At 39.5% G+C, this 27,298-nt stretch overlaps 1 protein-coding gene and 1 long non-coding RNA gene across 2 annotated transcripts in view; one reads left to right on the forward strand and one right to left on the reverse strand.

Annotated features, from left to right (window-relative positions):
• LOC117395269 (DELTA-stichotoxin-Hcr4a-like) overlaps positions 1-27,298 on the reverse strand; it is a 412,383-nt gene that overhangs the window by 126,844 nt on the left and 258,241 nt on the right. The gene's annotated exons all lie outside the window — the stretch shown is intronic.
• Positions 636-4,817, forward strand: LOC117395384 (uncharacterized). Its single transcript, XR_004543541.3, has 3 exons — positions 636-1,151; positions 4,110-4,271; positions 4,431-4,817. It is a non-coding gene; the product is annotated as an uncharacterized LOC117395384 (long non-coding RNA).

Consider the following 27,298-nt stretch of genomic DNA (forward strand, 5'->3'; position numbering starts at 1 on the left):
AGCGGAGTAGTGGAGTAGCGTGGGCGAAGCGAGGTAGAGAGAACACCAGGCGAGCAGCAGAGTTCTGGATGAGCTGGAGCGGACGGGTGGCAGACGCAGGGAGGCCAGCCAGGAGGGAGTTGCAGTAGTCTAGGCGGGAGAGTACCAGGGCCTGGACCAGGAGCTGGGTAGCATAGTTGGTGAGGAAGGGTCGGATTGTTCGGATGTTGCTCAGGAAGAATCTGCAAGTGCGTGCCAGAGTGGAGATGTGCTGGGAATAAGAGAGGCAGGGGTCCAGGGTGACTCCAAGGTTCTTAGCTGAGGAAGAGGGAGAGAGTGTGGTAGATTCCAGAGGAACAGAGATAGAGAGATCAGAGGAGGGGGAGGAGGAGGGAAAGAAAAGGAGGTCAGATTTAGAGAGGTTGAGTTTGAGGTGATGCGAGTGCATCCAGGAGGAAATAGCAGACAGACAGGTAGAGATACGGGAGGAGATGGTGGAGTCAGAGGTGGGGAAGTAGGGTGTAGGGACCTAATCTCACATTGAATGCACATGATGTTCACCTTCCAGCTGATCTGCACACATCATCCCACCATTTCCTGTCATTTAAATTAAGATTGTGGCTCCTCCTATTTGTAGCAAGACTTGATCTGTCATTACAGCAAGACAGTACTACTGCTGTGGAATTGTCTTCTCTTCACTGTTTGCATTCGTTATCACAATGAGTGTAAAACTTCTTGATGCAGTAAAAAAGCTGGTAAGAGACAGCCGTATGCTTTCACCTGCTATTTTAGCATTAATCGAGGTGGGACTAGAAAAGATCCTGGAAATTGAGTTCAGTTGTCCTTGTGTACCGAAACTCAATGCTGGATATAGCGTGTGCGTCTTTTTTATACCAGCACTGGTAGTCTTGTTTCTTATGTTATCACAGAAGTGGACAGGCATTGAAGACTGCTGCAAACGCTTCCTAATTGCATTAGTTCCAGCAGTGGCTTGGCTCATCATAACTTTCTTGGATGGAAGATACTTTGTTTGTTTAAAAGCTTATGGGACAGGCACTTTCAATGTGTCCCGACATACTGAAGGCGTGGCTCAATCATGCAATATGAAAGATGAAGCAATGACAGAAAAGGAAACACTGGATATTATTAAAAAATATACTGCAACATCTCAGGTAAGAAAAAATATATTGAACTTTTTCTTGCATAAGGGCACTTTCACACCTAATTCACTTTGAGTGATTTGAATTGTGGTTCACTTGCAAACAAACTGATTGTTTTCAGGTTTGCTTTCAGTTCATTTCACAAGGAAGATTCAAGTCAACTTGAGTTTCAAAAGTGCTTGTTTCATTCATCCAGACAAGAGTTCTATTGGTTTTACATTGCCATATTATTATTATTATTTATTTCTTAGCAGACACCCTTATCCAGGGCAACTTACAATTGTTACAAGATATCACATTATTTTTACTTAAAATTACCCTTTTATACAGTTCTTTTTTTTATTGGAGCAATCTAGGTAAAGTACCTTGCTCAAGGGTACAGCAGCAGTGTCCCCCACCTGGGATTGAACCCACGACCCACCGGTCAGGAGTCCAGAGCCCTAACCACTACTCCACACTGCTGCCTCTTGCTGATTACCAGAGCAGAAGTTTTCTGATTTTTATTTTCCATCATGCCCAACATTAAGAATAAGTGCTGTGCTCTTGTCCATGTTCTGGTTTATTTGGTGTTTATTTGGAGGAGAATCTATTTAACATTGCATTCAAATGAAAAGCATGTTTTGTTTTTTTTATCTGCATTGATTAGTGAAATCAGGTCGTGCAAAAGCAAATCTTCAAGTAATAAAAAAAACTGCTCTTAATGGTATGAATATAGACATTCCTAACATTCATTCATCTTGTAATGAGTAATGAGTGTGAGGTTGAAATATCAGTAACCGCCTACGTTCTTCTTGCACTGAAACCTGACCGTTTGTCACAGTAGAGATTGCAGGAATGTTTGTTGCAGTGTGAAAGTAATGAGAAGCACGCAGGTTTCCTGTGATAATGTAGAGATTGCAGGAATGGTCTGTGTTTATAATGTGACAGTAATGAGAAGCACGCAGGATTCCTGTGTTAATGTAGAGATTGCAGGAATGGTCTGTGTTTGTAATGTGACAGTAATGAGATGCACGCAGGATTCTTGTGTTAATGTAGAGATTGCAGGAATGGTCTGTGTTTGTAATGTGACAGTAATGAGATGCACGCAGGATTCTTGTGTTAATGTAGAGATTGCAGGAATGGTCTGTGTTTGTAATGTGACAGTAATGAGATGCACGCAGGATTCTTGTGTTAATGTAGAGATTGCAGGAATGGTCTGTGTTTGTAATGTGACAGTAATGAGATGCACACAGGATTCCTGTGTTAATGTAGAGATTGCAGGAATGGTCTGTGTTTGTAATGTGACAGTAATGAGATGCACGCAGGATTCTTGTGTTAATGTAGAGATTGCAGGAATGGTCTGTGTTTGTAATGTGACAGTAATGAGATGCACGCAGGATTCTTGTGTTAATGTAGAGATTGCAGGAATGGTCTGTGTTTGTAATGTGACAGTAATGAGAAGCACGCAGGATTCCTGTGTTAATGTAGAGATTGCAGGAATGGTCTGTGTTTGTAATGTGACAGTAATGAGATGCACACAGGATTCCTGTGTTAATTAAGGAGTTTGAAAACTGCTCTTGTGAAGTGCAGAAATAAGATGAACAAATGTACAAATGTAGAAAGTTCAGCAAAATATAGTTAAGGAGATACCATTGTGAAACTATGTTACTGAGTTGATTGTGAACTGTACCTCATAAAACATGTCATTGTTGGATTGTTGGATTGGTAAACCGTGGAGAATAATCAAACAAGTCTTGGTTTGACATGAAGGGATGACAACTCAGACTGGTAATTCAAAGTACTCTCACTTTTACATAAAGGTATGGTCAGATCATCTTCTTCAGATAGGCTGTAGGTAAAGTGAATCTTGTGCCTCACTATGGTGTCATTTGCAACACAAACTCAAGCTGGAAACGAAAAGTTTTTTTGTAATCAATTAAATTATGGATTCATTAGCAGCGCAAAAACAAGATACAACCTCACCGGTAGCACACTTGATCACAGCGCCACACACTGCTGTGATGAGGTGTCACAACCGCACAATAATTATTCAATTTAATAAATGCCAATTTAACACAAACTGTAATTTTGTAGTTTTGCAGGGTTTTTAAAAGTTGTTATAACTTATATTTCAAAGAGACCAAAAAAGTGTTGAAGTTTTTTTATTTATTATTCTGGGCAATAAAAATTGAAAATAAAACAGTGATGTTAGGCTGGCTTTAGCAGTGCGGGTAGCTATGGCCTTGGTTCTTTACCCCTATGAGACTGGTCAATCCCCTTCCTCAGTTCTTTATCCCTATGAGACTGGTCAATCCCCTTCCTCAGTTCTTTATCCCTATGAGACTGGTCAATCCCCTTCCTCAGTTCTTTATCCCTATGAGACTGGTCAATCCCCTTCCTTGGTTCTTTATCCCTATGGAAACTGGTCAATCCCCTTCCTCTGTTCTCTATCCCTGTGAGACCGGTCAATCCCCTTCCTCGGTTCTCTATCCCTGTGAGACTGGTCATTCTCCTTCCTCACTTCTCTATCCCTATGAGACTGGTCAATCCCCTTCCTCAGTTCTCTGTCCCTATGAGACTGGTCAATCCCCTTCCTCGGTTCTCTATCCCTGTGAGACTGGTCATTCTCCTTCCTCACTTCTCTATCCCTGTGAGACCGGTCAATCCCCTTCCTTGGTTCTCTATTCATGGGAGACTAGTCAATCCCCTTGATGCTGAAGTACTGGATGAAGCTCATCTTGACTGGCTAGAGGACTGGAAGGTGGAAACGTTCCTGCTCCCCAGCCTCCCCTCCTGGGAGACAGGATTGCTGTATAGCAGTGCTGGAGGTCGCAGGTATAAATAGAGTAAAGGGCAGGGGAAGGGTTAGAGTAAGGGTTGAGTGATCTGAAAAGTGGGATGTGAAGGCTGGTTGGTCCTCATGGCTTTCAGAAATGTAGCGAGGTTTTAATATAACCTGCATTTGTTTTCTCTCCATCTCCCCTTCTTTAGGTTATCGGTGCTGGAATTTCTGTTTTTTTCGCTCTGATTTGGATGATCTCAGGGTGCTTTGGGTACTTACCGAGACCTGCTGAAGATGACATTGAAAATGGAAGCAAGGAAAACCCTGAAGAGTCACACGAACTGAGCCAGATGATATGAGATGAGATGATGGTATAAATGTCAAACTATTTCCTCTATCATATCTCTGTGTACTTTAAACAAAAGACAGTTATACAACATATTTGATTATTGCTAATTAATTACATTTTTCATAAACAACTTGAGGCTGTACTGTTGCGCAACGTAGTAATCTCTTTTTTTTCTTTTTAGGCAGTAATCGGTTGGATAATTTGGAACAACGCACATATATCTGAAGCGCAGTCACGTGATTTGCAAGAACAACGAAGACATGTTTCTTTGTATTTCCTCTAAAGAAAATTAAAATTTGAGTGCAGGCTAATTTTTTGTTTAAGAAAATAAATTATATGTATATTACATCAGGATAATATGACCCAAGAAATCATTGGGCACTATGCATAATGGTTTTTTTTTGCATTTGTTCAGCATGTGAAAGTTGATTTTTAAAAGTTTGATTTTCATGCTTCCTAATTCCATGTCTGCTCTCTTATTATCTTCAGATTTAGATTATTTATGCAACCACTTGGCTATAGAGCTGAAGTGAAATCTCTAATGCAAGATCAGACAAGGTGGTTAAACACGGTGGCTTATGTTATGTTGTTTTGGGAAGAAGCACGATTTGGAAGAAAGTGCTGTATTATCTGTATTCTAAAGTTTGATTAAAAGCTAAACTAAACCAAATGCAAGTGTTATTATTCTTTCAGTGATATGTAGAGTTAAATTAATTTGATCTGAAGCTCATTTCACTGATATTACCTTGTTTATTCCCTTTCAATTCCAAGACGACCACAGCTACATTAAGTATGGGATATTCCTGTCCTTCGGGTAGGTATTTCTTAGCTCTCTATACCAGAGCTGCCGACAGGCCCCTTCCTGGGATGATGCACACGGTCCCGCCTACCGAGGGGATAAAACCGTCACTCACAGGAAGATCTTCCTCTTTTTCCCTCTCAAGACTGTACGGTAAGACCTCTGTGTTGAGCTGAGCGTGTTCATAGAAAAGAGCTTCTCGAGTCAATTACAGTCGGTTGTATTTCTCTTGCATTCCTGCTGAAAGCCGGCTTGCCGCTTTCCTGGAATCAACGACTTAAAAAAGACAGAGTCCTATTATCATTCTGACTTTCAGCGGCCTCCCCGCTTGCATGGTAGGCCGCTCTTTATATCTGTCTGTCGTGTGTGAGCGACTCTCTGTGCAGTTATCCGCGAATGATTGTCTTTTCTTCCAGAGAGTACACGTGTCCTCCTCGGGGCTAGGCCTTGTCATATCCATGCTGTCGAGTAGACACTGCCGGCCGCGCAGGCCTTGTAAACACATGGTGTACTCTCTCTCCTTTTACTATCTTTCTACCGTGCTTTACTGTCTGCTTAAACTCAACCACCGCGACTTCGGCCCTGCGTCCCCCCCAGTTCACGCTTCGCGCTGACCTAGTGTGTGTGTTGACCACGCGGTCAGGGTTTGCATAGCGGCCTCCCCGGTGCTGTGCTACTGCGGTGCACGCATAGCCTGTGATATATTTATCTCACAGGTGCTTAGGGTGAGCGGCACACGGTGCCCAGCGCCTCAGCGGTAGTGCACAATAGCGCCGTATGGTACGCGGTGTACTTAGTGCCCTCAGTACTCGGTGTGAGCGCTGCTCGGTACGCACAGTGCACGTGGTGCACACGTGCTAGTAACTCTACCACTCCAGTGCGGTAACGCACGGTGCTGCCCGGTACGCAGTGCACGGTACCCAGTGCGCACGGCGCTTGGGACACACGGTGCACGTTGCGCTCGTTGCATAAGCACTGCTCAAAGTAGCATGTGTGCTGCACGGTGCCCAGTGAAAAACAAGATACTCTGTGCGCACAAGGCTCAGCATACATGGTGCATAGTGCATAGTGCACACGTAAACTGGTTCTACACTAGTGCTCATACATGTTAATACCCTTGCTGTAATGCTAGTGAGTGTACGCACTACATTAGCATTTACCAGTGTTCAACGCAGCGCGAGCAGTGCCTCAGTGCTAATGCACAAAGTCAGGGCCATTTAGAGAGAGCCATGAGGGGGAGCTCCGTGTCCTCTACGGGAGGACCGTCAGCGGCTCTGGGTGCCCCAGATGACCTGTCCCAGGACTCCCTGCTGGACATTCCCAATGCGCAGGACACCCGCAGTCGCTCCCCATCTCCGCAGGGGAGACGGGTGAAGCGTTCTAAGCAGGCGAGGGACATTATGGACCTCAAGGGCCAGATGGCCCAGGTCCTGGAGCTCTTGGCTAAACAGGCACCAGCGGCCCAGGCCCCTGTCCAGGTCCCACTGCATCCTCAATTGCCATAACCCCCTCCCCCAAGGGAGTTCAGGGGGGGTGGGAAGGGTCGCCTCAGCTGGTGCAGGAGGATACGCTATCCGTAGTGGCCTCGGGGGAAAGAGCTTCTTTCTCCTCTGAAATGCAGTGGGTGAGACCCTTGCTGAGGAAGAGCCTGGCTCTGAGAGTGCTTCAGAAGCCAGTATCACCCCATTGTCCAGCTTGGTCTCGGCACTCATGGGATGTGCTGCAGCTTTCCTGCAGGTCTCCTAGACACCAGCGGCAGAACCACGCCAGTTCATTTTCTGGACACAGGCGCTGGCTCCTCGCCCTCAGAGGTTTGCTGCTTTCCCAGACTTCATGGAGGAAGTACGCTCCTCCTGGGATCGCCCGGCTTCGGGTCCTAGCGTACTAAAACAGGCCGCACCACTCGCCTTGGAAGGCGTGGATAAGCTCGGTCTGGCGGGGCTCCCCCTGGTAGACTCCACCATTGCGACCCTGGTTAAGGCCCCGCCAGTGGATGGTCATGTTAGAGATCCAGCATGCCCGAGCCCTCAATGCAGGGTGACGGAGATGCATTTAAAGTGAGCTTACGCAGCAGAAGCACAGGGAACTCGCTTAGCTAATACAGCGAGTGTGCAGACCGCATATTTCGATGGTGTACTGTGCGAGGCACCGCTCCCCGAGCCTGTGGCCATGGAGCTGCGTCTCCTGTCCAGCACACTGCTGCAGATCTATGGCCTCCAAGAACAAGCCCTTGGCTGGAGCCTAGCTAGCTTAATCATGGCTCATAGACAGCTGGGCTGTCACAAGCCCATATCACCAGGACATACTTTTGGGCCAGCTCTGTAGGAGATATTGCAGAAATCCCACCGGGAACGCAAGGCGTCCCGTCAGGGCCAGGGCCTAAACACTCACCCCAAACTGCCCAGCCCCAGCCTCAGCAGCCCGAGCAGGGTCCGTCTATACCGCTGCTCACAGCTTTTCTAGAAAAAGTCGGGTTAGAGAAAGAGTCAGTTCTCCTAGTGGCTCCCAAGTGACCCAGGAGAATATGCTTTTGACCCTTTGCCAGCTGTTGCACGGCCAGCCCTGGGAGATTCCACTTCATTTGGATCTCCTCAGTCACGCAGAAGGCTCTCTTTGGTACCTGGAGCAATGCAGGTTCAAGATGCGGGTCTGGCCCCTGGCACCTGTCTGTCTGCTATTTCCTCCTGGATGCACTCGCATCACCTCAAACTCAACCTCTCTAAATCTAACCTCCTTTTCTTTCCCTCCTCCTCCCCCTCCTCTGATCTCTCTATCTCTGTTCCTCTGGAATCTACCACACTCTCTCCCTCTTCCTCCTCTAAGAACCTCGGAGTCACCCTGGACCCCTGCCTCTCTTATTCCCAGCACATCTCCACTAAGGCACGCACTTGCCGATTCTTCCTGAGCAACATCCGAACAATCCGACCCTTCCTCACCAACTACGCTACCCAGCTCCTGGTCCAGGCCCTGGTACTCTCCCGCCTAGACTACTGCAACTTCCTCCTGGCTGGCCTCCCTGCGTCCGCCACCCATTCGCTCCAGCTCATCCAGAACTCTGCTGCCCGTCTGGTGTTCTCTCTCCCTCGCTTCGCCCACGCTAGTCCACTACTCCGCTCACTCCACTGGCTCCCATCACCGCTCGCATCCAGTTCAAGATTCTTGTACTAGCCTACAGATGCCTTGACCAGACTCCAACCAGCTACCTCCAGACCCTCATCTCTCCCTACACCCCCACTTGACCTCTCCACTCCTCCTGCACTAGAAGACTGGCTCTACCTCCGCTACGCTCCCCTGCCTCCAGAGCCCGCTCCTTCTCCACCCTTGCTCCGCAGTGGTGGAATGACCTTCCTACAGATGTCAGGACTGCCCAGTCCCTGACCACCTTCCGGCGCCTCCTCAAGACTCACCTCTTCAAACAGCACCTGTAGAACTCCTCTGTTTGTATCCTGGGACACTATCACCCTTCATTTAAATGTGCTTTATTTTGCTCTTATCTGCCCCCTATTTTACTGCATTTAATCCTTTACTTCAGAATACTGTAATCTGCCAAGTGTTTAACCTGTAGTACTTTGTATTTAATCACATCCTGATGTAACTATCACTGTTATCTGCTTTATTATTGAATTGTGTTTTGTCTCACTTGTACTTTGCTAGAACAAAAGTTATTGTATTTCTTGCTCTTATTGTATTACTTGTATTACTTGTATTTGCTTACGATTGTAAGTCGCCCTGGATAAGGGCATCTGCTAAGAAATGAATAAATAATAATAATAATAATAATAATAATAATAATAATAATAATAATAATAATAATAATAATAATGTATCTTCATGTATATGTACTCTAAATGCGTGAGAGCGAGAAACAGTTCTGAGACTAAAATTACTCAACAGCAGGAACAGGCTAGTCGCTGAATAAGAACTCTTGTTCCACATTGGTCTAGTTTTGTTTCAGTTTTTTTGTTTGGTTTAAAACAACACCGAGACAAGAACTGATTTGCTGAATAACTCTCCATGCCCCAGCCTCTTCCACTACAGTATACAACTTTAATATTTACCAGATTTGATTTTGGAATTTCGCATTCATTCAATTCCAATGACATAACCTAAGCAGATGTGTAGTTTGAAATAAGGGGAGCAATGTAAAACATGCCACGCTATCGTGGATCCTGAGCTTTCCTTTGATTTCCATCTTAATTCTGATATCAGAACAGCATTCTATCATCAGAGAAATGTTGCCAAATTGAAGTCTGTGCTGGATACGAGGGATGCAGAGATGTCGATACATTGATTACCTTACATTGGTTACCAGTGAGTTACCGAATTGACTTGCCATAATAATATATAAGGTCCTTGTATATTTGGACAATCTCCAAGAACTACTAACTCTCTTCATCCCTATTTGTTTTTGATACCAAATTGAAGTCTGTGCTGGATACGAGGGATGCATGGCAAGCCGAATGATCATTTAGAGATATCTCAAATTGCATTTTAAGATATGTTGAAATATTTAGAAACATCTGTAAAACATTGCGAGATAACTCAAATTGAATTACAGATATCTTTAATTGTGCAGTTTTTAATATGTCTCAAATTCATTTCAAGATATCTGTAAATCAATCGGAGATATCTAAAATGAAATAAAGATATCTCAAATTGATTTACAGATATTTTTAAATATGGAAACCATGTGGATTTTGCTAGCATGGTATGCCGAACTGTCATTTAGAAATATCTTAAAATGAGTGTTTTAAAGACGTCTCTAAATCATATGAAGATATCTCTAAATCACTTCCTGTTAATTTGGTGATATCTTTAAATGGACCAGAAGTCCATTTAAAACAGTATTTTCACAGGAAGTCATTTAGAGATATCTTGGAATAGCTTCCTGTTCATTTCAAGATATCTTCAAATGATTTAGAGATATCGTTAAATGAAGAGGACTTTATTTTGAGATATCTGTAAATGATTTAGATATATCTCTAATGAACAGGAAGTCATTTGGAGATTTTTTTAATTTGAATTTTATATATCTCTAATTGATTTACAGATATCTTAAAATTAATTTGAGATATCTTAAAAACTGCACAATTGAAGAGATCTGTAAATCAATTTGAGATATCTACGTATTTTTACAGACATCTCAAAATGCAGTTTGAGATATCTTTAAATGATGATTTGGCTTGCCCTGTGCTTGTATCATTCATTGTTAAGCCTTGGCTGGCTGTATCATTGGTCATGGTGACACTACTGTGTCCTGGTATCATAATGAATGAATTAAGAAAATAATTAATTAAAATAAAAAATGACACCTGGACTCAGCTGATTAGTATGCCTCTCATTCTGAGGGTTTCGAATACATATATTTCAGTAACAACAAAAAACAAATATCATTATTAAATGATATTCATTGGGTTAAGCATACACAGCATATTTTGCCTCATATATTTTGAAATTGTTTTTTGTCACACAACGCTGTCTGGTAATCGATGAGAATTTGGAAATACTTGTAGAAATCAGATAAAAGCAATACCTACTAATTGTGTCACTAGAAGTTCAGTAGAAAAATAAAATGTGAATTTGTCCAATAATTCTTGTTTAAGAAAATCTATATTTAGTGGCGTTCCAAGACCTTCAACATATAGTGTACATATTTTTCAAATAGATCAATACTGACCTAGAAGCTGCTTTTCAAGTTGTGCTTTTGAAACCCAATGGCTTTGTTTTTGCACGTAGTTTGGTTTTAGTGGTTAGCTGTTTTTATGTACAGACACAGTAAGAGACATTTTGCGCACGTAGCTTAACATGCATATGAAACATTTGACGCATGTGTCAACCAAACTGCCCATCTCAAATGAAAGTAATATAAACATGTGGTCAGATGTAGCTTCATGTATATGTACTCTAAATGTGAGAGAGCGAGAAACAGATCTGAGACTAAAATTACTCAACAGCAGGAAAAGGCTAGTCGCTGAATAAGAACTCTTGTTCCACATTGGTCTAGTTTTGTTTCAGTTTCACCTTTGGTTTAAAACAACACCGAGACAAGAACTGATTTGCTGAATAACTCTCCATGCCCCAGCCTCTTCCACTACAGTATACAACTTTAATATTTACCAGATTTGATTTTGGAATTTCGCATTCATTACAATTCCAATAACATAACCTAAGCAGATGTGTAGTTTGAAATAAGGGGAGCAATGTAAAACATGCCACGCTATCGTGGATCCTGAGCTTTCCTTTGATTTCCATCTTAATTCTGATATCAGAACAGCATTCTATCATCTGAGAAATGTTGCTAAATGTAAGTCTGTGCTGGATACGAGGGATGCAGAGATGTCGATACATTGATTACCTTACATTGGTTACCAGCGAGTTACCGAATTGACTTGCCATAATAATGAATAAGGTCCTTCTGTATTAGGACAATCTCCAAGAACTACTAACTCTCTTCATCCCTATTTGTTCTTGTTGCCAAATTGAAGTCTGTGCTGGATACAAGGGATGTATGGCAAGCTGAATGATCATTTAGAGATATCTGAAAATGCATTTTAAGATATGTTGAAATAGTTAGAAATATCTATAAAAAATTTCAAATTGAATTACAGATATATTTAATTGTGCAGTTTTTAATATGTCTCAAACTCATTTTTAGATATCTGTAAATCAATCAGAGATAACTGAAATGAAATAAAGATATCTCAAATTGATTTACAGGTATTTTTAAATATGGAAACATGTGGATTTTGCTAGCATGGTATGCCGAACTGTCATTTAGAAATATCTTAAAATGAGTGTTTTAAAGACGTCTCTAAATCATATGAAGGTATCTCTAAATCACTTCCTGTTTATTTGGTGATATCTTTAAATGGACCGGAAGTCCATTTAAAACAGTATTTTCACAGGAAGTCATTTAGAGATATCTTGGAATGGCTTCCTGTTCATTTCAAGATATCTTCAATTGATTTAAAGATATCTCTAAATGAACAGGATGTTATTTCGAGATATCTGTAAATGATTTAGAGATTTCTCTAAATGAACAGGACGTCATTTCGAGATATCTGTAAATTATTTATATATGTCTCTAATGAACAGGAAGTCATTTAGAGATATCTTGGAATGGCTTCCTGTTCATTTCAAGATACAGTGCCTTGCGAAAGTATTCGGCCCCCTTGAACTTTGCGACCTTTTGCCACATTTCAGGCTTCAAACATCAAGATATGAAACTGTAATTTTTTGTGAAGAATCAACAACAAGTGGGACACAATCATGAAGTGGAACGAAATTTATTGGATATTTCAAACTTTTTTAACAAATAAAAAACTGAAAAATTGGGCGTGCAAAATTATTCAGCCCCCTTAAGTTAATACTTTGTAGCGCCACCTTTTGCTGCGATTACAGCTGTAAGTCGCTTGGGGTATGTCTCTATCAGTTTTGCACATCGAGAGACTGAAATTTTTGCCCATTCCTCCTTGCAAAACAGCTCGAGCTCAGTGAGGTTGGATGGAGAGCATTTGTGAACAGCAGTTTTCAGTTCTTTCCACAGATTCTCGATTGGATTCAGGTCTGGACTTTGACTTGGCCATTCTAACACCTGGATATGTTTATTTGTGAACCATTCCATTGTAGATTTTGCTTTATGTTTTGGATCATTGTCTTGTTGGAAGACAAATCTCCGTCCCAGTCTCAGGTCTTTTGCAGACTCCATCAGGTTTTCTTCCAGAATGGTCCTGTATTTGGCTCCATCCATCTTCCCATCAATTTTAACCATCTTCCCTGTCCCTGCTGAAGAAAAGCAGGCCCAAACCATGATGCTGCCACCACCATGTTTGACAGTGGGGATGGTGTGTTCAGGGTGATGAGCTGTGTTGCTTTTACGCCAAACATAACGTTTTGCATTGTTGCCAAAAAGTTCGATTTTGGTTTCATCTGACCAGAGCACCTTCTTCCACATGTTTGGTGTGTCTCCCAGGTGGCTTGTGGTAAACTGCAAACGACACTTTTTATGGATATCTTTAAGAAATGGCTTTCTTCTTGCCACTCTTCCATAAAGGCCAGATTTGTGCAGTATACGACTGATTGTTGTCCTATGGACAGAGTCTCCCACCTCAGCTGTAGATCTCTGCAGTTCATCCAGAGTGATCATGGGCCTCTTGGCTGCATCTCTGATCAGTCTTCTCCTTGTATGAGCTGAATGTTTAGAGGGACGGCCAGGTCTTGGTAGATTTGCAGTGGTCTGATACTCCTTCCATTTCAATATTATCGCTTGCACAGTGCTCCTTGGGATGTTTAAAGCTTGGGAAATCTTTTTGTATCCAAATCCGGCTTTAAACTTCTCCACAACAGTATCTCGGACCTGCCTGGTGTGTTCCTTGTTCTTCATGATGCTCTCTGCGCTTTAAACGGACCTCTGAGACTATCACAGTGCAGGTGCATTTATACGGAGACTTGATTACACACAGGTGGATTCTATTTATCATCATTAGTCATTTAGGTCAACATTGGATCATTCAGAGATCCTCACTGAACTTCTGGAGAGAGTTTGCTGCACTGAAAGTAAAGGGGCTGAATAATTTTGCACGCCCAATTTTTCAGTTTTTTATTTGTTAAAAAAGTTTGAAATATCCAATAAATTTCGTTCCACTTCATGATTGTGTCCCACTTGTTGTTGATTCTTCACAAAAAATTACAGTTTCATATCTTTATGTTTGAAGCCTGAAATGTGGCAAAAGGTCGCAAAGTTCAAGGGGGCCGAATACTTTCGCAAGGCACTGTATCTTCAAATGATTATAGAGATATCTCTAAATGAACAGGACGTTATTTCGAGATATCTGTAAATGATTTAGATATATCTCTAATGAACAGGAAGTCATTTGGAGATATCTTGCGTTTGAATTTTATATATCTCTAATTAATTTACAGATATATTAAAATTAATTTTAGATATCTTAAAAACTGCACAATTGAAGACATCTGTATTTCGATTTGAGCTATCTACGTATTTTTACAGACATCTCAAAATGCAGTTTGAGATATCTTTAAATGATAATTTGGCTTGCCCTATGCTTGTACCATTCATTGTTAAGCCTTGGCTGTCAGCATCATCGGCCATGGTGACACTACTGTGTCCCGAGATTATCATAATTAATTAATTAAAAAATAATTAAGATTAAAATTAAAAATGACACCTGGATATTTACCTCTCGTTCTTTGGGTTTTGAATACATATATTTCAGTAACATCAAAAGAACATATAATTATTAAATTATATTCATTGGGTTAAGGATATACAGCATATTTTGCCTCAAATATTTTGAAATTGTCTTTGTTTTTTATCACGCAACGCTGTCTGCTAAAAGCAATACCTACTATATGTGTCACTAGAAGTTCAGTATACAAATAAAATGTGAATTTGTCCAATAATTCTTGTTTAAGAAAATCTATATTTTAGTGGCGTTCCAAGACCTTCAACATATAGTGTACATATTTTTTAGAAAGATCAATACTGACCTAGTAGCTGCTTTGGAAGTGACACTGAGATTAGAACATTTGCTGAATAACTCTCCATGACTGACCCTCTCCAAACACAGTTTAAAACTTTATACATATAAAGAGGGAACCTTCAATAGAAACTTTCTGATTCACTACCAGACATAATGCAAGGACATCCGAGTAAACCACTATGATTCAGGGTTAAAAACCTAGATAATCTTCATGTTTATAACAACACCACTGTTTTATATATTAGGAGCTCCATTAGAAGCTATGTTGAACACTGTGGCTGGTCACTTCACCACTTAAAGGGACACGTTAACAAGGGTTTTATAATGGAACAAAAAGAACTTGTGCCATTTAACTGGAACAGAACAATGAGTACACAGCCCCACACAGGGTGCGTGTTTATCAAAAAAAAAAGCCTATGTGTTTGTGGCAGTGTGTCCCGCCCCTTTGTTTATTATTTATTTATATTATGATATATATATATATATATATATATATATATATATATATATATATATATACACACACACAGACGTGCTCAAATTTGTTGGTACCCCTCCACAAAAAACGAAGAATGCACAATTTGCTCTGAAATAACTTGAAACTGACAAAAGTAATTGGCATCCACCATTGTTTATTCCATATTTAATAGAAATCAGACTTTGCTTTTGATTTTTTATTCAACATAATATTGTAAATAATAAAACAAATGAAAATGGCATGGACAAAAATGATGGGACCGCTAACCTAATATTTTGTTGCACAACCTTTAGAGGCAATCACTGCAATCAAACGTTTTCTGTAGCTCTCAATGAGACTTCTGCACCTGTTAACAGGTAGTTTGGCCCACTCTTCCTGAGCAAACTGCTCCAGCTGTCTCAGGTTTGATGGGTGCCTTCTCCAGAAGGCAAGTTTCAGCTCTTTCCATAGATGTTCGATAGGATTCAGATCAGGACTCATAGAAGGCCACTTCAGAATAGTCCAATGTTTTGTTCTTATCCATTCTTGGGTGCTTTTAGCTGTGTGTTTTGGGTCATTATCCTGTTGGAGGACCCATGACCTGCGACTGAGACAGAGCTTTCTGACAGTGGGCAGTACGTTTCGCTCCAGAACGCCTTGATAGTCTTGAGATTTCATTGTGCCCTGCACAGATTCAAGGCACCCTGTGCCAGGCGCAGCAAAGCAGCCCCAAAACATAACCGAGCCTCCTCCATGTTTCACTGTAGGTATGGTGTTCTTTTCTTTGAAAACTTCATTTTTTCGTCTGTGAACATAGAGCTGATGTGACTTGCCAAAAAGCTCCAGTTTGATCGTCTGTCCAAAGGACATTCTCCCAGAAGGATTGTGGCTTGTCAGTATGCATTTTAGCAAATTCCAGTCTGGCTCTTTTATGTTTTTCTTTCAAAAGTGGAGTCCTCCTGGGTCTTCTTCCATGGAGCCCACTTTCGCTCAAAAAAGCGACGGATGGTGCGATCAGAAACTGACATACCTTCACCTTGGAGTTCAGCTTGTATCTCTTTGGCAGTTATCCTTGGTTCTTTTTCTACCATTCGCACTATCCTTCTGTTCAATCTGGGGTCAATTTTCCTCTTGCGGCCGCGCCCAGGGAGGTTGGCTACAGTTCCATGGACCTTAAACTTCTTAATAATATTTGCAACTGTTGTCACAGGAACATCAAGCTGCTTGGAGATGGTCTTGTAGCCTTTACCTTTACCATGCTTGTCTATTATTTTCTTTCTGATCTCCTCAGACAACTCTCTCCTTTGCTTTCTCTGGTCCATGTTCAGTGTGGTGCACACAACGATACCAAACAGCACAGTGACTACTTTTCTCCATTTAAATAGGCTGAATGGCTGATTACAAGATTGGAGACATGTGTGATACTAATTAAAGAAACTAATTAGTTTGAAATATCACTATAATCCAATGATCTATTATCTTTTCTAAGGGGTACCAACAAATGTGTCCAGGCCATTTTAGAATATCTTTGTAGAATAAGCAATAATTCATCTCTTTTCACAGCTTCTTTGCTTTATTCTATGACATACCAAAGGCATGCAAGTATACATGATAAAATAGCTTTTAATTTCATCACTTTTCAGGAGGAATGAAGCATTATTTCAATGAGCTGTAAGGGTACCCACAAATTTGAGAACATCTGTGTATGTGTACTGTAACACAGCAGGGAGGGGGTTAATATCCTCACTGCAGAAAACATGTGCAAATGCACATTGGTTGTTGTAATTGTTTTGTTTTATTATTTAATTATCCCCTGCACCTGGTGATCATTGTAAATTAGAGCCAGGTGCAGGGTATTTAAAGAGAGCAGCCAGTCTGTTCTAGGCTGCTGAGTAGAAGGAGGCAGAAGAGGTGCTCTGTCTCCGAGTAGCCAGAGTTAAAAAGTAAGTGCGGTGTTAAACTTGTGTTTTGTGTAAGTACGGGGAAACAGCTTAGCTGTCCCGTGGTAGTCAGGGTGTACCTGTGTGTTAGTTAGTGCTTGTAAAAGAGCTAAGTGTTTGTTTTGTTTATTTTGGTTTTTTGTGACTATTAAAAAAATAGCGCAACAGCGCTTTTAAAAATCAAGTTTTGTGTGTGGCTGGGTCATTTAAAGTGCTGGAAAAGAACGCGAAGGGCAAAAATATATATAATGATTGTGAAAGCCAATATTGTTTTGTATTATTGATTTTAAAACCTCGTGAGGATGCGTGACTAATCAGCTACTGATTATTTAACTAAAGAGCTCTGAAAGTTCATGCACTTACCTGGTACAATTTTAATGCCTCAGTACACAGAACAAATAATGAAGTGTATTATACCTCTGATATAATACATTCATTATATCAAGTTGACATGGCCAGTCTATGGGAGAAGATGCTGTGATGTTGTATTATTATTATTATTATTATTATTATTATTATTATTTATTTCTTAGCAGACGCCCTTATCCAGGGCGACTTACAACGGTTACAAGATATCACATTATTTTTACATACAATTACCCATTTATACAGTTGGGTTTTTACTGGAGCAATCTAGGTAAAGTACCTTGCTCAAGGGTACAGCAGCAGTGTCCCCACCGGGGATTGAACCCACGACCCTCCGGTCAAGAGTCCAGAGCCCTAACCACTACTCCACACTGCTGCCCCACTACTCCACACAGTGACCCATGTTGTAGAAACTTATGGGCCATGAGGTTCTCAAAGGCCAGGGCCCATTCAGAGTATTGCAGTTTGGAGATTCCTTAGAAACCGTTGTGACTAAGGCCCTGTCCACATTACATAACCAACCTCGAGAACCATACTCGAAAGTGTTCTAATGAATCCAGCTAAAAGTGCCCACTCTGTGTTATTATTATTATTATTATTATTATTATTATTATTATTATTATTCTTGGTGGTCCATGGTGTTACTTGATCTTGGACTGTAACAGGGCGAGGTCTGTGCTGGTTGTCTGATGCATGCATGATCCTGCAGGAGGAGGTCGGGAGCCCAGTAGGATCAATCTGTCAATCACGGCAGTGACACAGAGAGGTTGGGTGAGGGTGTGTTGTCTCTCCCTCTCTGAGTGGTCAGGATGTGGGCCTTGGGGGGGGTCGCTCGACCTATAAAATGATGCTTTGCTGTTCCTTCTGCCTTGCCCTCCTAGGAGAAAAGACAGCAGGAGCCCTGTTCATTAAGCTGGATTGCAAAGCATAACAGAACACCAGTGACTGGAGCAAGAGAAAAAGGCAAGCAAGCCCGGCTGGAGAAGACAGCCGCGGCACAAGGATTAGGGCATTTTATTGTTTCCAAATACCCCTAGTGGGACGTTATTAGCTTAGCTGTGGAAGGCTGAGCAGCCCTGTGAGTATTAGTGAGGGAATAGCAAAGCATACCTGAAAACCCGAGCCGCACCGGATAGTGGAGGCTGCAGGACGCTGCAGGAAACAGCACCTTTTATTTGCAGTTTGTTACTGTGTTTTATTTTCCTTTTTCCTTTCGCTTTCTGTTTTAGAATATTATTTTGCCACCCGCGAGTGCAAATATGTGCACATATATTCAATGTTGGTAGTCACTGTGTGACCCAGTTACCATTGTCGGTACTTGGGCCACGACTTAAGAGCGCTCTCTACGGGAATTAATAAAAATGTGCACTGCTGTGATGTTTCAAATAAAACCTTCTGTCCAGTGAATTCCCCACACCCTCCCACATGAACTAATATAACAAAAACAATAATAATTAACATCACAGCAAATTCTCATAACAAAGCATTTTAAAAACGTATCGTTCAAAACATTACAAGAGGATGAAGTTAATTTTGAAAAGTGGAAGTGATTTATGTTAAAAAGCTGAAGATAGAAGATAGTTGCTACACAACTCTTGTAAAACATTAATGATTTAACAGAAACACTTTGAATAACCCAACAAATCAACTAATCAACCCAGTTATAAAATATTTTATTTTACTTAAATAGTAAAGAGTGTCTGTTTTCAAAACTTGAATGCTGTTTTTTATGTAACATTGGTATTAAGTTGTGTAATACACAACTTAATACCAATGTTACATAAAAAACAGCATTGCTCCTATATTCAGCAAAGAATTAAGCATACAAAAGAAATATTTACTGTAGTGAATATGCATGCTATTGCAGATCATTTTTATTAAACTAAACTAGCAGTGAAGGATTTAACAAAGATTGTTAATAATGCTATACATAATCTTACTAACTCTACACTGCACTGTTTAAAAAAGCTGTAGAAAAGCAATTTATACAGAAGAGAAAAAATACACGTCCTGCTGAATATGGCACTGTCCACACTATGCCTTTAAACCACTTAAAAGTTCTAAATACGGCAAGCGTCAGCACTACACAGCGCTTAATACCGTACTTGAGACCACCTCAGGGGGCAGTCTCGAGTCCGCTTCTAATCAAGTAGTGCAGTTTGTCAGAAGTGTAGCTGCTGTAATAACAAACTACTTTTTATGTGTATCTTCCAATATCCCCAAATGCCCTATGATATGCTTGGCAAAATACTGAGAACAGGTGTCTAACGGACTTGCTATCAGTGTACACGCCATACTGGGTATTTTATACCGAAAATAAAATCTTTCAGGGCATCTCTGTTAAACTAGTCACAAAAGCACAATGATAACATAGGTGACTGCAAGAGTGAAATGAGAGTTAAAAATAGGACTGGAGATGAAGAATAAAACTTATTTCAGCTCTGTTATAAATAAAACTAAAACAGAATCAGGCTCAGTCAAGCTAAGAAGGTAAAAACAAACATTGATTTGCAATTAACTTAATTAGTTTAATTATGAAAGAGAATCTGATCAAAATTAGTTTATAGGGATGTAATATGATCAAAAATAAAACCAAAAAACTTCAAGCCCTTTTGGTAATTTGACCTTTTTTTGAACTGTGTAATTTATTGTTTGAGTGTGAATCAGATCTGTACGTGCAATTTACAGAGAATCTAACCACAGAAACCTGGAGGAAGCAAAATACTGCCGTGAGACTACACAAAATATGCGACCTATTGCACGTGAAGCACAGTTCAAGCAGGATGCTGCTACTTGTGGTTAATGGTGCTAGTGTCAGTGTAGCAGCTAGTACAGCAAGCAGTCTGAGCTATTTCCTGTTGAAACATAAAAGAAAACATCCACACACTTTGACAATGATGAGTGGTGTACATCAATACCTCCAATAACCTAACACGAAGGCTTCAATCTGAGACACAGGCTGGTGAAAAGATGCATTTCAATTAGAGTCCCTGAAGTTCCACTTTAGTCAGATAGCATCGTCTAGCATTCCAGATATGTAATGACCAGTTCAGTTCCACAATCTATATTACCCACACGAACCTCGGAGAATAATTTTCAAGCCATAGTAGTAGTAACCAGAAGACAAAACCGACACACACACACACACATTAATAATCAACATTTACGAAGCTCTTTAATTCTTTACAAATCTGTGTGACAGGACAGCGTCACTGACAATGGTGTTTAGACCATTCAGAAAGGAGAATCCACAGAATGACATTTATTGATTTGCAGGAGAGAAACATGCCCATATAGATATGCATATATGAAAACTTTTGGCCCATGGCCTTGTCCACAGGGCCTAGTTAGCCGCCCTTATGCCGGCAGAATATGTGATACTTAAAAAAAACAATTCTTTAACTAACTAAGTAATGCCGACAGGCAGGACAAGTGGCTTCTGGCCACCTTCCCCCAAAAGAGGACAAGGCCACCTCAGCCTCCACCTCCTCGCAGAATAAAACCGCCTGGCGCTCAGGTAAGGAAACCCCCCTACTCCAGAAACAGGTAGGAAGAAAACTTAGGGAATCCATGGCCAAGGGTAGCCCTTAGTAGTAATATTACTATAGCTTCTGTCAAAAGTTTGATTGATGACCCTTTTGACCTTTTTTTGACCTTATAGGTGTGAATATATGAATATATAATGAGGGGGGGCGTGGATTTATGAATTTATGAATATATAATGAGGGGGCATGGATTTATGAATATATAATGAGGGGGCCGTGGATTTTATGATGGTTACAAGACAGATATGCTTATTGAATATAGGTATATATATATATATATATATATATATATATATATATATATATATATATATATATATATATATATATACCTATAAACTTATGGCACGTCTTTTTATAAGATATGGACAAAAAATCTGTGTTTAATATGTTATTTATGTAATCGGGATAGTGGGCTACCCAAGTTTTTATAAATGCTTATGTTAACTTATGCTTTGTGCAGACAACATTAAAGTCTTTTTTTTTTTTTTTTCACATGACACACTTACTGAAAACAGAAAGTTTAAAAATAAGTTATTAAAAGCATAAAGAAAAAAACAAACAAAAAAAAGAAAACGCCTTATTCACCATTTAAAAGCATTTAAACAAACATTACACACAGTAATCACATTGCATATCCTTATAATTTACATTTTTTTAGATATTGTCACTGTTATCTCATTTTATATATATATATATATATATATATATATATATATATATATATATATATATATATATATATAGACACGTAATGAAAAAGAAAGTTTAAAACAGTGTATCACAAAATAAAACAGATATTAAATTAAATATTTATAAAAAAGAACAAAAACAAAACAAATTCTACCAGAGTACAATTTCTGAAAAAGTGCTCTCTCTCTCTCTCTCTCTCTCTCTCTCTCTCTCTCTCTCTCTCTCTCTCTCACCGTTTTTCAAAAAAAACCCACCTGCCCTGCACAAGTACAGCCCGAATTCTCTCCCTCTCAAACATCTGCCCGCTTTAAAACTCAGCTGCTAAATGACTCCAAAAACTTGTTCTGTGACTTAAATAGGGGGGCAAAATCATCAATCCTGGAGTCGTGTAGTCTAGTTTTGTTGTTTGGAAAACAGGTGGTTATCTCACTTGAATATACCGCGGCCTTCAAAAGATTAGACAGAAATGTTTTCACCCGTGACTCTAATCATCTCTGCAGGGTCCTAATGCCCCAAATGTATTGTATATGTCCTATAATAATAATTATTTTAAACCAAACTTTTTATTTTTTACTATACCTTAATTTACACCCCATGATCATTTACAAATGTATTCATTAACCCCTCTTTAGTTTAAATCCCAGACACTTTCCATTATATGAGTACTTTGTTCACCATCCAGTTGGATTATATGGCCCTTTCACATTTTTGTTTTCTTAAACCAACACTATATATATATATATATATATATATATATATATATATATATATATATATCCTAAATAAAGCGTGTGTGCAAGTGTTTGTATGTTTTAATGCATATTAACCTATGTGCATTTCTGTATTTTGGTTGAATAAAAAATGCAATATTGCCTTGAAGTCATGTATACTTCCAATAAATATTTGAAAGGTTCCTTATAGGGTATGCATTAACTACATCCTTACATTTTAATGGTAATGTTTATTTGAAGTACTGCACAAAAACTTGGTCTTATTTTGTCCTCATGTATTCCCATCATAGGGATGTCCCAGGGCCCTAGCTCACAGGCCCAGCATGGAGGCAAGGTAGAACAACACATGGGTGAGGGGAAATCAAAGGAGGTTTTCAGAATGCATGGCTTTATCAGATAAGGCTATCCTGTCTGGGCCCAAAGGAGTGAACGGAGACATGGAGGATTCACTCTAATGAGTTAACACAGCATTTGACCAGAAGGGTCTCCAGCCCTTTTTACAGGCTACTGGAGAATACATCTGGTCTAAATTAGCCAGAAAGGCGGAAGGCGCAAAGGTCATTGAGCCAAAATGACCGGTATGTGTGCGGGGCTGTTTCAGAGCCTAAGAGATGCAGAGCCTTCCAAATAGGTATATTAGAGTTTTGGGTTAAATTAAATAAATACAACTGAAGGGGTTATTTGGAGGAAATAAACATTATCATTAAGGAGATTGTTTATTGTCGTTAAGATTAAAACCTGGAAACAATTCTATAAACAAAAACTGTTTAATCATGTTTGTTTGTTTGTTTTTATTTTTTTTTAAAAGCTAAAAATGAGAGAACATTTTTATCCTGAAGCAAATAAAATTAAAAATGCTAAAATGAGACGTTTTAAAAATATACCGCATGAACATTAACAAAATGTGAGAATATTTTTTGCATGTAATACCGCGTAAAGAAAATAGAAATAACTAAGCCGACGTTTAACTATAAACAAACAAACAGGTATATGTATTTGCTTTTGCAATTCTTGTTTATTCTCGTCATACCAATAAAAGCTTATTGAATTGAATATAACTGAATAAGAGTTTAACATGTTCTAAACATGTTAAATATAGAGTAAAGAAAATATAAGTAAAGTATAGCATTCCACTAAAGAATAAGGCCTACGGTTTTTGTAATGTATTTAGATTCCCTGAAAAAGGCACGGAACAGCTTTTTAGAGAGAGAGACCCCAGCTCTGACCAAAGATCTTTTCTGAAATGAGGGACATCCCTTTCTTCGGGGGAGTGGTCTGGTGAACCTGCCTATATCTTTCCAAAGAAATGGGGTCAGTCTCCAATACTTTATTGTGGATTTATTTTCTTGAGGTACATGTTTTACAATATTTGGTATGCTCTATATACACCCAAAAAACACAAGTGCATTATTTTTACTTTGTGTATTTAAGAATCATGAACAAACCCTGGTATTTGTGAGATGATAGGTGCAGTCATCATGTACCTTAAATTAGAAACTCCTCCTTTATAGATACGTTTTCAATGTGTTATTTTACTGAACATAATTACAATATGCTTTTACAATGTGTTCCAGGTGTTATGTTTTATTTTTTTAATGCATGTGGAGATACAGGTTTGAACCTTAGGTGTCAGTAATTACATAAATAAATACATCCTTATTTACATGATAAACGCAGATATCTATACGCCCAGAATGCCTTATTTCTTTAAATTATTGTATACACTCTTTATTGTTGAGCTCTCATTAAATTGAATTTATTTATATACAAAATAATTAAATGCTCCCCGGTATTGTGAATGTCAGAATATGACAGGTCGCCCCAAAGTTTGTGTTAAAAATATCGATACTTTAAGTTATACATACTTTAATTTTTTAATAATGGATTGATGCGTGGATTTGTTTAACTTCATATTCCCCCAAAATTGTTATGTTGGTAGGTTTGTAACACCGGGTCGGTGTTATTTTGGGGGTAAGTGTTTAAAAATGGTCCACCTTGTACTGCGCTTGACCTGGGTATGTAAATGATTTTAGCTCAGAAAACAAGCAAATGTCCACCTGAAAGGGGTACGATGTACTGAGTTGGTCCCTTAAAGTATTTTTTATATAATATTTCACTATTCATCAAATGTATGTGAGTTTAACTGATGAGCAACAAATAGGGTTACATTGTAGACATCTAGGATTTGGGAGTTGAACTATAATTTGGCTTGTTCTTAGTGACTTATGCAGTAGTCAATCAAAGCAAGGACAGCGTCCCATTTTCTGACGTTACACAGGTCAAGTTGCGGTACACATACCATATTCTGATTATATTCCACTTACTGGTCCTATGCCAGAGCCACAAAAATAAAGAGGGAAACAAGTAGAAGAGTTATGTGTATATTTGAATAGTAATAGTAGATTGTAGTCTACTGTCTGTTTAAACTTCCCAAAGTGTTACAAATGGTACTTTGTGATGTATTATTATGAAAGAAAAACATAAAAAAGCCAGACTGGAATTTGCTAAAATGCATATTGACAAGCCACAATCCTTCTGGGAGAATGTCCTTTGGACAGATGAGTCAAAACTGGAGCTTTTTTGGCAAGTCACATCAGCTCTATGTTCACAGACGAAAAAATGAAGCTTTCAAAGAAAAGAACACCATACCTACAGTGAAACATGGAGGAGGCTCGGTTATGTTTTGGGGCTGCTTTGCTGCGCCTGGCACAGGGTGCCTTGAATCTGTTCAGGGCACAATGAAATCTCAAAACTATCAAGGCATTCTGGAGCGAAACGTACTGCCCAGTGTCAGAAAGCTCTGTCTCAGTCGCAGGTCATGGGTCCTCCAACAGGATAATGACCCAAAACACACAGCTAAAAGCACCCAAGAATGGATAAGAACAAAACATTGGACTATTCTGAAGTGGCCTTCTATGAGTCCTGATCTGAATCCTATCGAACATCTATGGAAAGAGCTGAAACTTGCAGTCTGGAGAAGGCACCCATCAAACCTGAGACAGCTGGAGCAGTTTGCTCAGGAAGAGTGGGCCAAACTACTTGTTAACAGGTGCAGAAGTCTCATTGAGAGCTACAGAAAACGTTTGATTGCAGTGATTGCCTCTAAAGGTTGTGCAACAAAATATTAGGTTAGCGGTCCCATCATTTTTGTCTATGCCATTTTCATTTGTTTTCTTATTTACAATATTATGTTGAATAAAAAATCAAAAGCAAAGTCTGATTTCTATTAAATATGGAATAAACAATGGTGGATGCCAATTACTTTTGTCAAGTTATTTCAGAGAAAATTGTGCATTCTTCATTTTTTGTGGAGGGGTACCAACAAATTTGAGCACGTCTGTAATATATATATATATATATATATATATATGATGTGTAAATTAAAATATGTTAGCATTGTCTATTAGTAAATGTCTGTTCTGCACTGTATTTGTGTCGTTTTTGTTTCTTAATGTTAATTAATTGGAGGAAGATACACTGATTATTAATCATTTGAAAGAGTATTTATGATTCCAGGTCTAGTTAAAACGTGTTCTATTAGCTCTGCCGCCCCTCCATTCTGACAACCTGTGCAACTGAAATAAACTCCTTTGCCTGACGCGGGAGTATTTTATGATGTGACGTCACTGACCTTGTTTAAATTTTCAGTATGTAGCGTATGAGATTTCACTGTGTAGTGTATGAGGTTTCACTGTGTAGTGTATGCGATTTCACTGTGTACCGCATGCAATTTCAGTGTGTAGTGTATGAGGTGTCGGTTTTAATTTTGTCCCTAACGGCGCCTAATACTAATAGCTAATTTCTAAATTAGTAAAGAATTGCGCTAATATAACGAAGCTAAATTTGAACTCCTAGCTGGAGCAACGAGAGAGGGCGAGAGGGCGGGGCAGAGAAGGAGGGGGAGACGCTGCTAGGCAACCGGCTCGTGAACATTCCACTCAGCTGAGCAGAGACCGTTAGAATTTAAAAATGCGAACGTTCCGAGCATTTGAATATAACCATATTTTAAATAATCAAATAGGACTGTATTAAAAAATATATTATGTTTTTCAAAATAATGTGTTATGTGGAATATTGAAACAATCAAATTAAATAACACATGTTTGGACACAAAATATTTTTCTTCCTCATAACGTGTTAGAAAATGTAAACAGCAGTTGGAGAATGCCGAAGTCGATCATCCTAGCATGTTAAACGAGGGCATTTCTCATGTAAGCTGCTTCCAGTAATAGATCGTTTATACTGTTCTTTATGGTCCGCATCCCAGCCCGAGACCACGATCCAGTGGCCGACGGAGATGTTTTTCAAAGTAATATGTTATTTGGAATATTAAAACAATCAAACTAAATAACACATGTTTGTACACAACATATTTTTCAGTGACTTTAACAAGTAGTCTGTTTACAACAAAACTGCAATCTGTGTTAGGAACGCTATTTTAGTCTGATTTAAAATGGAAATTAAAATGGTATTGAGTGCTGACAACAGTTTGGTATCAGCTGTTGATTTCCTTGAAACAATCTTTTATAGTAAAATGGACACATTTATTCGTTTTAAAACTAGGTGAAATTGAATTGTCAGAAGTGGGATTTGATCCCACGCCTCCAGAACACAGACTCCTTTGAAACGACAGTGTCCTTGAGTCTGGCGCCTTAGACTACTCGGCCAGTCTGAGTTTGTCATTGTAGAAAACCGCATTATTTAGTTCAGCACAGACTAGGGTTGTCTTGCATCAAGGCCTGATTGGGTTTATTACGCACATACCAGCTGTTGCTTCATGAATGATGTTATGACAATTGTAAAAAAAAAAAAACACGAATTGAAGCCAACCCAAAAAAGGAAGATTATTTATTTCAATATCGTTATAGCTATAAATGATGCACACATTTTACAATAGCAATTGCTATATGACAATGACCAATAAGTAATTTTGTTGCAATACTGTATACAATGTGAACAGAATACATTTGCATCGTTACTTTACCGAAAGTAGTCGTGGTTAAGGTGATGAATTT

The sequence above is a fragment of the Acipenser ruthenus genome, chromosome 35 (assembly GCF_902713425.1).
Source record: "Acipenser ruthenus chromosome 35, fAciRut3.2 maternal haplotype, whole genome shotgun sequence".
Lineage (NCBI taxonomy): Eukaryota > Metazoa > Chordata > Actinopteri > Acipenseriformes > Acipenseridae > Acipenser > Acipenser ruthenus.